Source organism: Cervus elaphus, chromosome 33 (assembly GCF_910594005.1).
Source record: "Cervus elaphus chromosome 33, mCerEla1.1, whole genome shotgun sequence".
NCBI lineage: Eukaryota > Metazoa > Chordata > Mammalia > Artiodactyla > Cervidae > Cervus > Cervus elaphus.
In genome coordinates this window covers 23020980-23036164 of record NC_057847.1, presented here as the reverse complement: position 1 = coordinate 23036164, position 15185 = coordinate 23020980, and the positions used below count along the sequence as shown (strand labels likewise).

At 38.0% G+C, this 15185-nt stretch overlaps 1 non-coding gene across 1 annotated transcript; it reads left to right on the top strand.

Moving 5' to 3' along the window:
* The first annotated feature begins 971 nt into the window (after window positions 1-971).
* On the top strand, window positions 972-1078 carry LOC122688848. Its single transcript, XR_006339591.1, has one exon. It is a non-coding gene; the product is annotated as a U6 spliceosomal RNA (small nuclear RNA).
* The last annotated feature ends 14107 nt before the right edge of the window (window positions 1079-15185 follow it).

The window sequence follows — 15185 nt, the reverse complement described above, 5'->3', positions numbered from 1 at the left end:
ATGTTAAAGTGATAACATTCTGGAAAATTTTAGTTAAATAAAACGTTATTAAAATTAATTTCACATTTTTTTTAAACTCTTTTCTTAGTGCGGCTAACAGAAAGTGTAAAATTACATTTGTAGTTTGCTTTCTATTTTCCTGAATCCGTGCTGATGTAAGAAAACTAAATCAAATTGAAAGGAATTTGGCCAAAATTCCCTGCAGCTTATTAGTACTGTCAAAATTTTAAAGACATGAATTATTTCACAAGTCTATAAGCTGATGAACTTTTACTTTTGACAAAATCACCATCCACAAATTGAAATTTTGCATTTTTCAGAAAACACTGGAATGGCAGTGAGCAAGTCAGGACTGTCTAATTCTGCTTTTAGCACAGAACAAGTTATATTGACAGCATTTGGTAATTTTGCTTTGGAAATCAGGTGGATAAGAGCAATTTAAATCCTTAGGGATTTAATCTTTAGGGGAGTGGGGTCATGTAAGCCGAAAAGTTCTGCCTACAACCACATGGATGGTAGAGAGGGAGGGGAACACCAGTTCTTAGGAAAGAGAGCTTTTGGGGAAGGCAGTATCACAGACAATCACTCTAGTAATTATTAAAAATAATTTTAGTGATATTAAATAAAAACATCAGAAAATGGTGTAATTAATTATATTTAACTTTAATTTTAATTACTAATTGATCCAGGCCTGCTAACACAATAGCTGGTGACACTATAACAGATTTTTAGCCTTGTGTGGCCTATAAATGTCTGCTCATACTTTGCTTATTCTACATAAGGTTTTCTTGCTCATTTTGTTTTGTCTAATGATAATTGGCTCTAAGTATTGTTAACTTAATTTCCTAATAGTCATAACTCATATTTCTGTATTTGCTTAATTTACTGGCCAGAACTTCAAGAATCATATAAAATAATCATTTGTATTATTGTGAAATTTTTGGATAACTGTATAAATAAAACCTAGCAGGGTGCTCGCTTCGGCAGCACATATACTGAAATTGGAGCGATGCAGAGAAGATTAGCGTGGCCCCTGCGCAAGGATGACACGCAGGTTCGTGAAGCGTTCCATATTTTTAAAGAAAAAAGAAAAAAAAAAAAAGAAAAAAAAAAAAAAAAAAAAAAAAACCCTAGCAGGGTAAGGAAGTAGGAAAAGGGTATCTGTCTAGGTTCCTGTTGAAGCTAGATGAGAACTCAACGATAGAAAGGCTTATAACAAGCTTATAACAGAGGCTTATAACAGAGTATGGCATTCCCAGTTTTTATTTATTTATTGCTTTATTTATTTTTTTGAAAAAAATTTTTTTTCATTTATTTTAATTAGTTGGAGGCTAATTACTTGGAGCAATGGTAAATGGGTTGGTGAACGGGGGCTGCCCTGAGATACTACCCTTCCTCCTCGTCTCCACAGTTAAACACCTAAAGTTGTTAAACCATGGCATAGAGGGGTTGATTGGTTCTGTTAGGTAGTTAGAATAGCGAAAAGGCGTCCAGAATGGCGGTGGCTAAAAGACAAAGAACGGAAAAAGCCCGTGAAAAATAGAACAAAGGAAAGTCGGAAGACCAGAGTGAGAATCTCAGGTAAAACAAACAGCCCTCCTGGCGAGCCCAATTTACATAGGGCAGGTTCAGGGGGAGGAGAAAAAAATGTATAAAAAGAGGAGCCAAAATTTGGTCCCTGGCTTCTCTTCTCTTTGCTTCTTTTGGGTCTGACCTCCCTCACGCCTTGAGGATACATTTTCCTTTGCTTGCCAGATAAAACTGAGCTGTAACACCAACCTGTCCGTCACTTCAAATTTTTGTTGTGGTGAGACAGAATCAAGGAGATTACAGTTCCAACTGGTTAATATTTTGAGTATCAGTGACATTAAAACAACAATTTATGTAGTTTGATTCCTAGTGGGATACACCCTCAGGACAAAAAAAAAAAAACAAACCTACAAAAAAGTCTTATACCATCTTTGATCACTGAACTGTCAGTAAATATTTTATAAGTATTAAAGTATCCTAAAAGAAGGGACCAAGATTTTTAGCAAAAAGAAATACAACTACAAAACCAAAGAAGTAAAACTCTGTACTTTTTAAGTTTGTATTGAAAATATGAGTGTGAACTTGTAATGCATTTTTACCTTTAAACTTCTGTTTCCTAGTTCTAGTCACTGAAAAGGCCCAGAAACAGTGAACAACCTCAGAGAAATAAATACTATGCCAGCCTAGATTGTGGAAAAGACTGAGGAACCAGCTTGAAAAGGTTCCCACAGTTTGAGCATCAGTAAGAATAACTGCAATTGATTAAACACATCAGGTGTGTTAAAATCCATGAAATCACAATGACATTTTTAAAAGAATTTCGTCACCTTTGGAGAATGATGGTAAACCAACTCATTATTCTGAAAATTGGTAAGTAAAGGGTAAGAATCAAGCATTTAGCTTGCCTTTCTCTTATGAGCTTTACCTCTGGGAGTTAAATAATTGAGGTCAGGGAAATTATTGAAATAGATATTATAGAAATAGTGAAGATAATAAAGTAAGAAGAAAAAATATAATGAGAATATCACCATTTTGCAAACCCCTAATGGAAATAGCAATTACCATTGAGGACTGTTAACATAAAAAGAAAGACACTAGACATCACTATCTCCTAATGGAATAGCTTATTACAACTTATGAAATATTTTTGTAAAAGGAAAAAGAATCAAACCTGAATCAGATCAAATCTCTAGATCTAACTAGAAGCTTGTAGGTGATTAAAAAAAAAAAAACAGAAAAACATGTTAACCAATGCCACAGGAATGCAATCAAATCCAGATGTGGAAAACGCTTTAGAATGAATGACCCCAGCTGACACTCACAGCCTGATGGGAACACTTTTCAGGCTTTCTCCCCTCAGCTAAAGTGAAACTATGTACTTTAGAGGAAAGGACAGAGGAAAGAAGCAAATTGGAAAAAATATAGTCAGAAGGGCAGGTCAATCTCCATCATTCAGCCTGCAACCCAGTTCTTTGGAAAACCAGAAACAACTGTCTTTGCCTTGGAAATCACTACAGGGCCAGAGGTGTGTCTCTAGAAAGTGGTTCGAAGTTCACCTGTCCTTTTGGCAAACCCCAAACCTCCCTTTGAGTCCCTTTGGTGGCTCAGGTGGTAAAGAATCTACTTGCAATGCAGGAGATCTAGGTTCCATCCCTGGATCAGGAAGACTGAGAGACTAAGAGTTTCACTTTCAAGCCTCCCTTATTCATCTCAAACTGTTTATTGTTACTAGGACACAAAATTGTGCCTTTGTGATACAGATTTTCTACCCGCATCTTCTTTAGGGCCTAAGAGCCATTCTTTGAAATGCAAACTTTAGGGAGCTGTTTCAAAACATTCTTTCATAAACCATTTTTTTATAAACTAGTGAGTTTTGTATTACTGTACCTCTCTCACACATTTTCTAAAAACGAAAGCTATAAGATCTCTGCATCTGTGCATATGTTTGTGTGTGTCTGTATATATACATTGTAGATGTGTGATATTTTTCTACCTTCAGATGGCATTGTAAACAGATAGTGTATGGGATTTCCAGAGAAAGAGAACCAAGCATGGATATCTTGACATAAGAGAAACCATTTTGTGGCTTAAAGACTTAAACATAAGGCATGACCCCATAACACTCCTAGAAGCAAGCATAGGAAAAACATTCTCTGACATAAATTACACCAGTGTTTCCTTAGGTCAGTCTCTCAAGGCAATAGAGATAAAAGCAAAAATAAACAAATAGAACCTAATCAAGCTTACAAGCTTTTGCACAGCAAAGGAAACCATAAACAAACAAAAAGACAACTTACGGAATGGCAGAAAACATTTGCAAGTGATATAACCTACGAAGGTTTAATTTCCAAAATATACAAACAGCTTATACAACTCAACAATAAAAAAAAAAAAACCCCAAACAACCCTATCAAAAAATGGGCAGAAGAACTAAGTAGACATTTTGCCAGAGAAGACAGACAGATGGCAAACAGGCACATGAAAAGAAGCTCAACATTGCTATTAGAGAAATGCAAATCAAAACTACACTGAGGTACCATTTCACACAGGCCAGAAGGGCCATCATTAAAAAAAGTCTACAAAATAACAAACGCTGCAGAGGATGTCGAGAAAAGGGAACCTTCCAATACTGTTGGTGGGAAAATAAATTGGTGCAGTCACTACGGAAAGCTCTATGGAGGTTTCTCAAAAAAACTAAAACTAGAGTTGCCATATTACTCAGCAAGCCCACTCCAGACAAAACTATAATTCAAAAGAAACATGTACTCCTCTGTTCACAGCAGCACTATTCACAATAACCAAGACAGAAAATGACCTAAAAATCCATCAACAGTCAATGGATAAAAAAGATGTGATACATACATACAGTGGCATACTATTCAGCCATGAAAAAGAATGAATTAATGCCATTTGCAACAACATAGATGGAACTAGAGATGATCATACTAAGTGAAGTAATTCAGAAAGAAAAAAACAAACACCACATAATGTCACATATGTGAGATCTAAAACACAGTGATACAAATGAACTTATCTATGAAAAAGGAAAAGACTCACAGACACAGAGAACAGACTTGTGGTTGCCAAGGCAGAGGGTAGGTGGGGGAGGGATGGAGTGAGAGTCTTGGGTGAGTAGATGCAAACTATCATACAGAGAATGGACAAACAACAAGGTTCTACTGTATAGCACAGGGACCTATATTCAATATCCTGTGATAAACCGTAATGAAAAAGAACATAAACAGAGAATGTGTAGATATATGTATAATATGTAGAGCATCAACTATACTTCACTTAAAAATGCTGGGCGGGAGCACCTCCCTGGTGGCGCAGTCGTAGAGAATCCACCTGCTAATCTAATGCTCTGGAGCTCGGAAACCACAACTACTGAGACCACACACCCTGCAGCTTGTGCTCCACAACAAGGAAAACGACTGCAACGAGAAGCCTGTGCACTGCAACTAGAGAATAGCCCATGCAGCAAGTCAAGACCCAGCACAGCTAAATAAATAAACAAATAATTAAATTATATATATATATATGTGGCTTAAAAATCTTGTCTACAAATATTAGTAAAAAAGGCTTTTTTGCCTTGTTAGTTACTCAGTCGTATCTGACTTTTTGCGACCCCACAGACTGTCGCCTGCCAGGCTCCTCTGTCCATGGGATTTCCCAGGCAAGAATACTGGAGTGGGGTGCCAATTCCTCCTCCAGGGGATCTCAACCCAGGGGATTGAACCTGCGTCTCCTGCTATGTTCACAGCAGCACTATTCACAATAACCAAGACATGAGGACGACCTAAAAGTCCATCAGCAGATGAATGGATAAAGAGGATATGGTACATATATACAATGGAATACTATTTGGCCATAAAAAAGAATGAAATTTTATATATATATATATTTAAAGGAAGCCATTTTGGCCTATGCCATTTTGTGATCTAAGCCTGGCCACAATGTTTGCAGTTGAAGAAGGTCTCAGTAACTAATGATCTTATGGGAAATGAGGGAATGCAGGAACAAAGGAAAAGCACTCAAGAAACAATAGTACAGTGATGAGACAGAGTTATAGTTCCTCCACAAGGGATATAGATAACAATCTGATATGCATCTTTGAGTTCTGTAGGAACTAAGAGTTCGATCCAGGTGGAAGACAGAAGGATGATGTTGAACTTTTTTTAACATTCATGACTTCAATCAACTAAAACTGGGACTCTGTCAACCTTTGCCCCAATTCTATGCTGAATTATCCTCTGTTTCAGCCTCTTCATGAATATGCATATATCCTTCCCTTAAAACTTCCCCAGTTTTGTTCTTTGGGGAGATGCCACTTTGGGAAAGATCCTGGTCTTCCCTTTACTTGTTGCAAGTAATAGGTTCTTCATTCTTCTGATCTTTGACTTGGTTGTCTTTTAGTTTAACACCCACCAAGAGGCAAATCCAGTTTTTGGGTAACAAAATTTTACCCAATTAATTTTGTTGCCAAAATTAATTTAAAAAGAGCTCTGTTCAACTGATTAAGAATTAAACACATAAATTAAGTATTCCTGCACACATTTTAATCTTATCAGCAATCCACCCTTGAGCCGTTGCTATAAAAACTCCTCACCAGTTCCTCCCAGGTTGGGACCCACAGTTGTTTGGGGCAGGAGGCCACTCTGTCCCTCTTTGACTGACAAAGAAATAATGCTATTCTTTTCTGCTTCACCCGAAACTCTATCTCTGAGATTCAATTTGGCACTGGTCACAGAGTCTGAGTTTTCAGCACCAAATTTATCCTTACTACAAAATTTGCTAGCAAAAAAAAATGTGGCATGACAAAATTTTCATATCACAATTGTTGAAAACAAGCACATTAAATAGATATAATAATTCTGTTTTATTGTAGGTATACTTAAAAAGAGCTTCCAAAATCTTTTGGTAACTTGAAACTATAGAGTTTTGCTAAGTTAAATTAAATGATGCAAATTTATTGAATAACTAGATCAATTCCAAATAAGATAAAATATTTTTCATTAATTATTGAACATAGGTTTATCTCCTTCTGACTTCTTATTATAAAGGAACTAAAAGAAAAAATTTGTGTTTGTTAGTAAGCAAGTCTTGTGCTTTGAAAAACAGTATAAGAAACACATGTTATGGAAATTATAAAAAATATTTATTAGCCTGCCAATTCACAAAAATGCTAATATAAAAGTTCATAATTGCTTACTTAGTTTTCATTAAAAATTAAAGTTTCTAAGATTAAAAATTCTAGTTAATATATGTAATTAAAATCACTAAATATAAGGGAAACAATTCTGCATGTAAGGAAAATGAAATGCACTTTTGGGTAAGAAAAGTTATAAAGTAAGGAGATGAATTTTTATTAAGGGAAAACAAAGTGTCCTAAAATATAGCCAGTATTCCAGAATGAAAAAGAGGAAAATAAAAGACAAGCTCTAGACATAGAAAATTGTAAAAGTTTTATGAAAAAGAAATCTTGGGAAAGGAATTTTGTGTATGTTTGTGCTGGATAAGATTGAGTGGATTTATTATAAGGATTTCAGAAATAAGGTTTAACATCAATAGTGTATTTATGTAAAACTAAAAGCTAATTTTTTTAAAATTTATTCATTTATTCTGATTGGAGTCCTAATTACAATTTTGTGGTGGGTTTTGCCATACATTGACATGAATCAGCCACGGGTATACATGTGTCCCCAATCCCGAATCCCCCTCCCCCCTCCCTCCCCATCCCATCCCTCTGGGTTGTCCCAGTGCACTGGCTTTGAGTGCCCTGTTTCATGCATCGAACTTGGACTGGTCATCTATTTCACATGTGGTAATATACATGTTTCAATGCTATTGTCTCAAATCATCCCACCCTCAACTTCTCCCACAGAGTCCAAAAGTCTGTTCTTTATATCTGTGTCTCTTTTGCTGTCTCATGTATGGGGTTGTTACCATCTTTCTAAATTCCATATACTTGCGTTAATATACTGTATTGGTGTTTTTCTTTCTGACTTACTTCACTCTGTATAATAGGCTCCAATTTCATCCACCTCACTAGAACTGATTCAAATGCATTCTTTTAAATAGCTGAGTAATACTCCATTGTGTATATGTACCACAGCTTTCTTATCCATTCGTCTGTCAATGGACATCTAGGTTGCTTCCATGTTCTAGCTATTGTAAATAGTGCTGTGATGAACATTGGGATACACGTGTCTCTTTCAATTCTGGTTTCCTCTGTGTGTATGCCCAGCAGTGGGATTGCTGGGTCGTATGGCAGTTCTATTCCCAGTTTTTTAAGGAATCTCCACACTGTTCTCCATAGTGGCTGTACTAGTTTGCATTCCCACCAACAGTGTAAGAGGATTCCCTTTTCCCTACACCCTCTCCAGCGTTTATTGATTGTAGACTTTTTGATAGCAGCCATTCTGACCAGCGTGAGATGGTACCTCACTGTGGCTTTGATTTGCATTTCTCTGATAATGAGTGATGTTGAGTAAAACCTAATTTCTTTCCGTCCAAAAAGCGAAAAGTTTTTTGGTCTACTGGTCTGCTCTTGGTAAGATTTTATGAAAATTTTTTGTCTAGAAAGCAGAGACTTTAGGTCTTATCAACTGTGCTTCACACTATCTCCCTCAGGTCTTTGACTGTTTAAAATTGAATCTTATTAGTATCACAAGAATTGAGTTTTACTTACAACAATTTAACTTTCTGTATTTACTGACAATTGGGACTTCACTCGTGGTTCAGTGGTAAAGAATCCATCTGCCGATGGAGGAGATGCAGTTTCAATCCCTGGGTCAAGAAGATCACTTGGAGAAGGAAATGGCAACCCACTCCAGTATTCTTGCCTGGGAAATCCCATGAACAGAGGAGCTTGACCAGGCTACAGTCCATGGGGTCACAAAAGAGTCGGAAATGACTTATACAAGAATTTACAGAACCCTAATGCAGAAACTGATAGCTTCATAAACTTCTAACAAAAGATGAAGAGTCACAAGAATTAATTACATGGAATGAATAAACTGATAAAGATGATTATAATTCTTTATGACTTTTTTTGTTTGAACAATTACTGATTTTTAAAAAAAATGTTTTGACTTTTCAGATATAAGGAAATCATTGTCTCTTTTCTCTAAATCTATCAACAATTTGTAAGATGCTTTTGTGATCAAAGATGAGACTTTTAGTTTTTCTCTCAACTTGAGCCCTTCAGGATTCAGAAACTCTCAGTAAGTAGTATTATTTTCACGGCAATTTAGCTATCTGCACAAGTTCAATAGGAATCTATTCTCCTTGCAGCAGAATACATTTGGAAACTGGTTATATTACCAAGGGTTTCCCAGGTGGCTCAGACAGTAAAGAATCTGCCTGAAATGCAGGAGACCCAGGTTTGATCCCTGGGTGGGTAAGAGCTGCTGGAGAAGGAAATGGCAACCCACTCCAGTATTCTTGCCTGGAGAATCCCGTGACAGAGGAGCCTGGTGGGCTACAGTCCATGGGCTCGAAAAGAGTCAGACACGGCTGAGCGACTAACTTTGTATTACCAAGGCTCTGGATTGGAACACCATGTTTGAGAAAGTCATGTATAGTCTCACATTTGATCAGATGGCTTTAAGGAACTTAAAGAGGTTGACTTTATGGAGCCAATAAAGCCCCTTAAACAACAACTACAACAAACACCTGATATGTTGTTTACAGGGTTCCCAACAACCTTAATGAAGTAATGAAGGTCACTTCCTAGCAGGTATAAGAAACCTCAGGTTTATTTGGGTGACCTTGAGAAGAAAGAAATTGCTCAAATCTGTAAGTATTGTAAACAAGCCTGATGACATGTTCTTGGTTAGTTTTTTTTTTTCGCCTTAGGAGACCTTTAAAAGTTCAATCTGAAATTCATTAAAAATTTCCAACAACGGAGATGAAAAGAGCCTATAAGGGCAATTGTTTACCAAATGTTTGTTTTTCTATTTTTCTGTGAATTTTCTTCCTTCCCTCCGAAGTCCCAAACCCCTACCTACCCTCTTCTCCTTTTCTTAGATGGCATATAAGCCTCAATTGTCTAACTTGTCCCGGGCGGGGGGTCTCATTTTTCTCATGGGGCCCCCATACATATGTAATTGCATTTGATTTTCCCTTGTTAATCTGTCTCATTTCAATTTAATTCTTAGACCAGTCAGAAAAACCTAGAAAGGGTAGAGGGAATTTTTTCTTCCTCCAACAGAATCAACAACTCAGCATGTTTGATTTATCAGCAGACTGCTTTTTTTTTTTCCTTTTTTTTTTTTTGAGATATCAGTTCCATGCCCCTGGCATTTTAAACTTCTTATGTGAATCACTGATTGAGGAAGAGCAGTGAGGTTTTAAACATACACTATACCCTTATATATGAAGCCAAAACTCCAACACTTTGGTCACCTGATTCGAAGAACTGACTCCTTAGAAAAGACCCTGATGCTGGGAAAGATTAAGGGCAGGAGGAGAAGGGGACGACAGAGGATGAGATGGCTGGATGGCATCACCAAATTGATGGACATGAATTTGAGTAAGCTCTAAGAGTTGGTGATGGGCAGGGAAGCCTGGCGTGCTACAGTCCATGGGGGCGCAAAGAGTCGGACATGACTGAGCAACTGAACTGATACCCTTATATGAATTTATTGGCATTAGTTTGTGTATATATATATATTTAAGATTATTTATTTTTTTATTCCTTCTCTGTGCTGGGTCTTGGTTGCTATACAAGCTTTTCTCTAGTTGTGGTGAGTGGGGGCTGCTCTCTAGTTGAGGTGTGCGTGTTTCTTAGCAGTGGCTTCTCTTATTGCAGAGCACAGGCTCTAGGGATGCAGCTTCAGTGGTTGTGGCTCCTGGGCTCTAGAGCACAGGCTCGATACTTGTGGTGCAAGGCCTTAGTTGCCCCACAGCATGTGGGATCTTCCCAGATTGGGATCGAACCCATGTCTTCTGCATTGGCCACCAGGGAAGTCCTGTATATATTTTTATTATATATATATACATACACATATGTATATATATATAACATAAATTCTTCTTCTTCCGGAATTTTGGAAAACTTTCACAGGAAGGGAGAAGAAGCCAGGGTGTTTCTATCCTCTGTACTTCTTCATGGAAGTAGGAGACAATGCATGCATGCATGCTAAGTCACTTCAGTCATGTCCAACTCTTTGTGAACCCCTGGACTGTAACCCACCACATTCCTCTGTCCATGGGATTCTCCAGGCAAGAATACTGGAGTGGGTTGCCATGGCTTCTTCCTCCAGGAGATCTTCCTGACCCAGGGATCAAACCCTGGATCTGACAGGACTAAAGGACTTTGCTCTAGTCACTCTGGCACTATATCTATAGGGGAAAAAAAAAATCTAATTTAATGAGTGTCTAACATTGTGTTAGGTGCTGAGATATAAAGATGACTCAGATAATAGATCAGTGCAGTCTGTGTCTTGAGAGAGTTTAGGTTAGATAGCTGAGTATCAACAACTATTATAGAAAGCCAAAACAAATGCCAAATGGGTAAAAGAAAAATGCTTTGGAAAGAGGAGAGAAACTCTAAGAACAGGCAGGCATTCACAGGGAAAGTGGCATGCGATTAGGCCCTGAAGGACATTACTTCAGCTGACGAGAGTAAGAATTGAAGACATGGCACACGAAACTGTTGGTGGTTTCAGTTTATAAAGGAAATGGGAAAGGATATTATGTATTCTGAAAACACTGGTGTGGCTGTAACTGCCAGCTGCAATTCTACCTAAGAGTTCCTTCTCATCTTTTGGAAATAAAGTGTAAAAGCATAGAGGACAAAAATAATCAAGCCAGATGAAAGTGAAAAGAATAACAGTACAGGGTACAATAAGAACAGGATGGCTTCTCTGTGCTGCAGACACCAGTGTCAGGGAAGTGGCCGTGTGGTCTTTAGGACACAGGTATTGCCACTCAGCAAATATTTAACAACTCCCGCCCCCTACCGCCACTGCTTTGTGCTGGGCATGGTGATAGATGCTGGGGGATAAAACAGTGGACAAGGCAGCCATGGTCCTTTAAACAATAACCAACTATACAACTGCAATGGTAATAAGCATTGTGAAAGAGAAGTGTGAGATGTTAGGGGACTTCTGACAGGGACCCTGGCTTAGTCTGGCACATTAGGTAAACTGGCCCTAAACAGAGTGATATTTGAGTTGAGTTCTGAAGGAAAAGCAGGGGTGCAGAGTCTGGGGTTAGGACTGAAGGCAGAGGTAACAAGGCTGGGGGTAGCACCAGTGTAGGTGGCCCACAAAGAGTGAAAAGGCTGAGCGAAAGCCTCTCATGCGTGACCTTGTAGGCCTTATTCATAATTTGGGTCATTACCCTTGCATGCCAGGAAGCAACATATTGTTGAAGGGTCATTCTGAAGGCACAATGGAGAAAGGATCAAAGTGAGACAAATATAGGTGTGGAAAGGCCAGTCAGCAGGCTATAGGCCTGCCTAGAGTCTGGGCAAAGAAATGAGGGTGACTTGCACTAGGGTGGAGACAGTAGGACTGGAGAGAGTCCAGGAAAAATGCTGGGAGGAGGAGGGCGCACTTTGAAGAGAGCAATGGGTTCACAAGATCACATGTGCGCCTACATGCGTGTGTTCCATAGCAGTGAGAGGGATCAGATTATTCCTGTAAGCAGGAACTGGATGTTATATCAACAATTCTGCACAGTTTTCAGTTACACTCTTTTTCCCTTCATGCCAGAATCCCCACATTCCCAAGCTGGGCCCAAAGTCAGACCAGAACTTCAAGAATCAGTCATTCTTTTCCTAATCCCCATACACAGAAACTTGTCAAGATTCGGCTTGTGGGGTTACACCCTCAGCTTCCACACTCCCTTTCTAGAACCTTGTGCTCAACTCTAAACAAAGATTACAGGGAAGGATGCTAGGACGCTCTAAAGGGAAAGAGGAAATCGGTAATCAGCTAGAAAGAAAAGGAAGATGAGTAATTATGAGTGAACTGTACTGAGTCAGAAAAATATGTTAGACCTAAGTTCCCCAGACCTTCCTATTTTGGGTGACAATAAAATCACTCTTTAGTTTGAAGCTCTTAACTGCGGTAACAACACTTATTACTAGGACTTGAGGCTTTCAGTCACTCAGTTAATTGTTGTTGAATTGAAGCGTTAACAAAGTTAAAACAGGTTGTCCCAAGATGCTGAGGGCTATATATTCTCAGCATAATTTAGTCTCCAACTCCTGTGCTTTCATTATGGACAAGAGAAGGAAATAGGGAACAGATAGAGGCTTGGTTACTGCTGTGGAAACAGGAACTTTGTGGCATGTGAAGTAAGTTCTGGGCCAAGAGTTCTAGTAGTAACTGGTAGACCCTTGATACATCTGTTTTGGTTTTGTTTTAAAGTAAGGGGATAATTTAACATGGGCTCCAAGTGTAATTTTTAGTCTAATTGTATGGGCAATAAAGCCCAGAATCTTATATAGATCTGGGGGGAGAAAGAAAAGAGACCAAGTCAATTACTGAGGGCAACTACAGAGGCTTCTCTGCTCCGTTTCAATTTTAAATTAAGACAGGATCCAAATGTGTATTCTTCTCTCTGGGCTTCTGAGTAGGAAGTGATTCCTGTCATCTGTTTTTATTCACACCAGCAGCTATTACTGTCTAAAACAAGTATTCTCCATTCACTAAGGTCCTCAGTTTCCCCTTAACTTTCTTTACAACATAGGAAGCCCTGCAGCCTTGCCAAAGTCTTGGTTTCATCTAAGATTCTTCAGCCCAGACTCCTAGGACTCTTACTTAGGGTGGCTAAGCCTCAGGTTTCCTTTCCAGGATCCTTAACCTTTCATAGCTAAGGAAAAAGTTATTTTTTAAACCCTAGAAATAAATGTAATTTTGTAACTTCTAATGAATTCGGTTCTATCCCTGCAGCAGTGGGGGTCGGTATGGTGAGCCTGCCTAGGATCTCCATGCCTACGTACTCTTTGCAAACAGTGACCTCTGCAGCCTGTGGAGCTCACTGTCTTTGTTGCTACAAGTCACAGGTAACTGAGACCCTGCCAAGCTTAATTGTTCCAAAAGGTGTAGAGGCAATGGCTGGACTCCCTTAATGTTTTAATCAGGATAGAAATTAAAGACTGATGGTAACATCCTATCAAAATTTAATTCCATTGGTCAGAAAAAATTGTGATTTAAGGCATTGGTCATAGATCTTTTCAAGGTATCCTGTTACAAGGATCAACACAGAAACATAAACAACTTCCAGTAGACACAAATTTAAGAAAATTTTAAAAAAGCATTGAGTTGGCATTACTTGGGTCACCCTCAGGGACTGGTTCAGGCCTATCTGGGTCTAGTTAAACTGCAATATATGAGCTTGTCCTGTGTTTCTCTAATAGCATTTCCATGGCAGTCCTGTAGATGGTCTTGTTTCTCACTTACCACCGCCTTTGCCTTGGCAACCAATGTAATTAGAATAAACCTGAAGTTCTAAAGACATTCACTTTATTTGGATGAAATTCCCTTGTCAGGTTCAGAATAGGGTATTTGGCACCAAACAGCTTCCATAAAGAATCATTTAGAGCTGTTCTGCCTAAAATGATACCCACTAGCCACATGAGGCTATTTAAATTTAAATGAATAAAAATTTAATAAAAATTAAAAGTTCAGTTTCTGAATCTCAAGTGCCATATTTCAAGCATTCAATAACCACACTGGGCCAACAGCTACTTATTAGACAGTACAATTATACAGCATTTCCATTATCATAGAAGTTCTCTTGGAAAACACTAATTTAGAAGAGTCATTTATTTATAAATATATCAATTACTAATTCAATTTCTAATTCATTTAAATTGAGACACCTCCCTAAATTCTTTTAGCCTCACTGCAAAAGGAGAAAAAAGTGACCAGTCTTCTTTCTACCACTTGAAAAAAATATTTGATATTATATTTCTTTTAAGGCTTGTCATAATTGGGTAATCTTTCTATAAGTTGTTAAAAAGTTAACACTATGTTTAAATGCAGCTTCAAGTGGGGCTGGGTGAAGAAAAGGTCCTTATTAGTGAATTTGGAGGACTGATCATATTAAAGACATAACCACATTTTTCCCAAATTTGAAAGACTTTTGGACAAAGCCTTCCCATATTTAGTATGAATTTAGGGAACTGAAGAAGGTCCTTCTGGCTTGCCTCTAAATATACCTTCTCCACCTACTCATTGATATATGAAATTCCTTCAACAGAAAGAAAAACCTTTTATTAAGCAATTACATACAAAGATTTAGTACAAATATCCTTGGAAGAAACATGCTAAGCTGTAAATGACTCATATTTACCACTTTCCAATAAGTTTTCATAGGAAATGAAAATTTCAGGTTGCTGAATTCCTAGACTGAGGTGGAATTGATTGAGGAGACAAGGATCAGAGAAGACAGGTTTGGAATAAAGGTAGATTTTTACTACCCTATTTTGTGAAAGCTTGGCCTTTGATATTTAGGGAATATGTAATAACAATCAAATTGACAAACTATTCAGCTCTGGTTTCCATTTACTTAGAAAGTAGGGTTCCTCTAGACTCTCAATAAATTTACTGATTGTTCTTAGTGTGAGAATGGTCAGAAATGGTTTAGGCTGGGATTTTAAAGATGCACTTGACTTTTGGTGATGCTATATTACA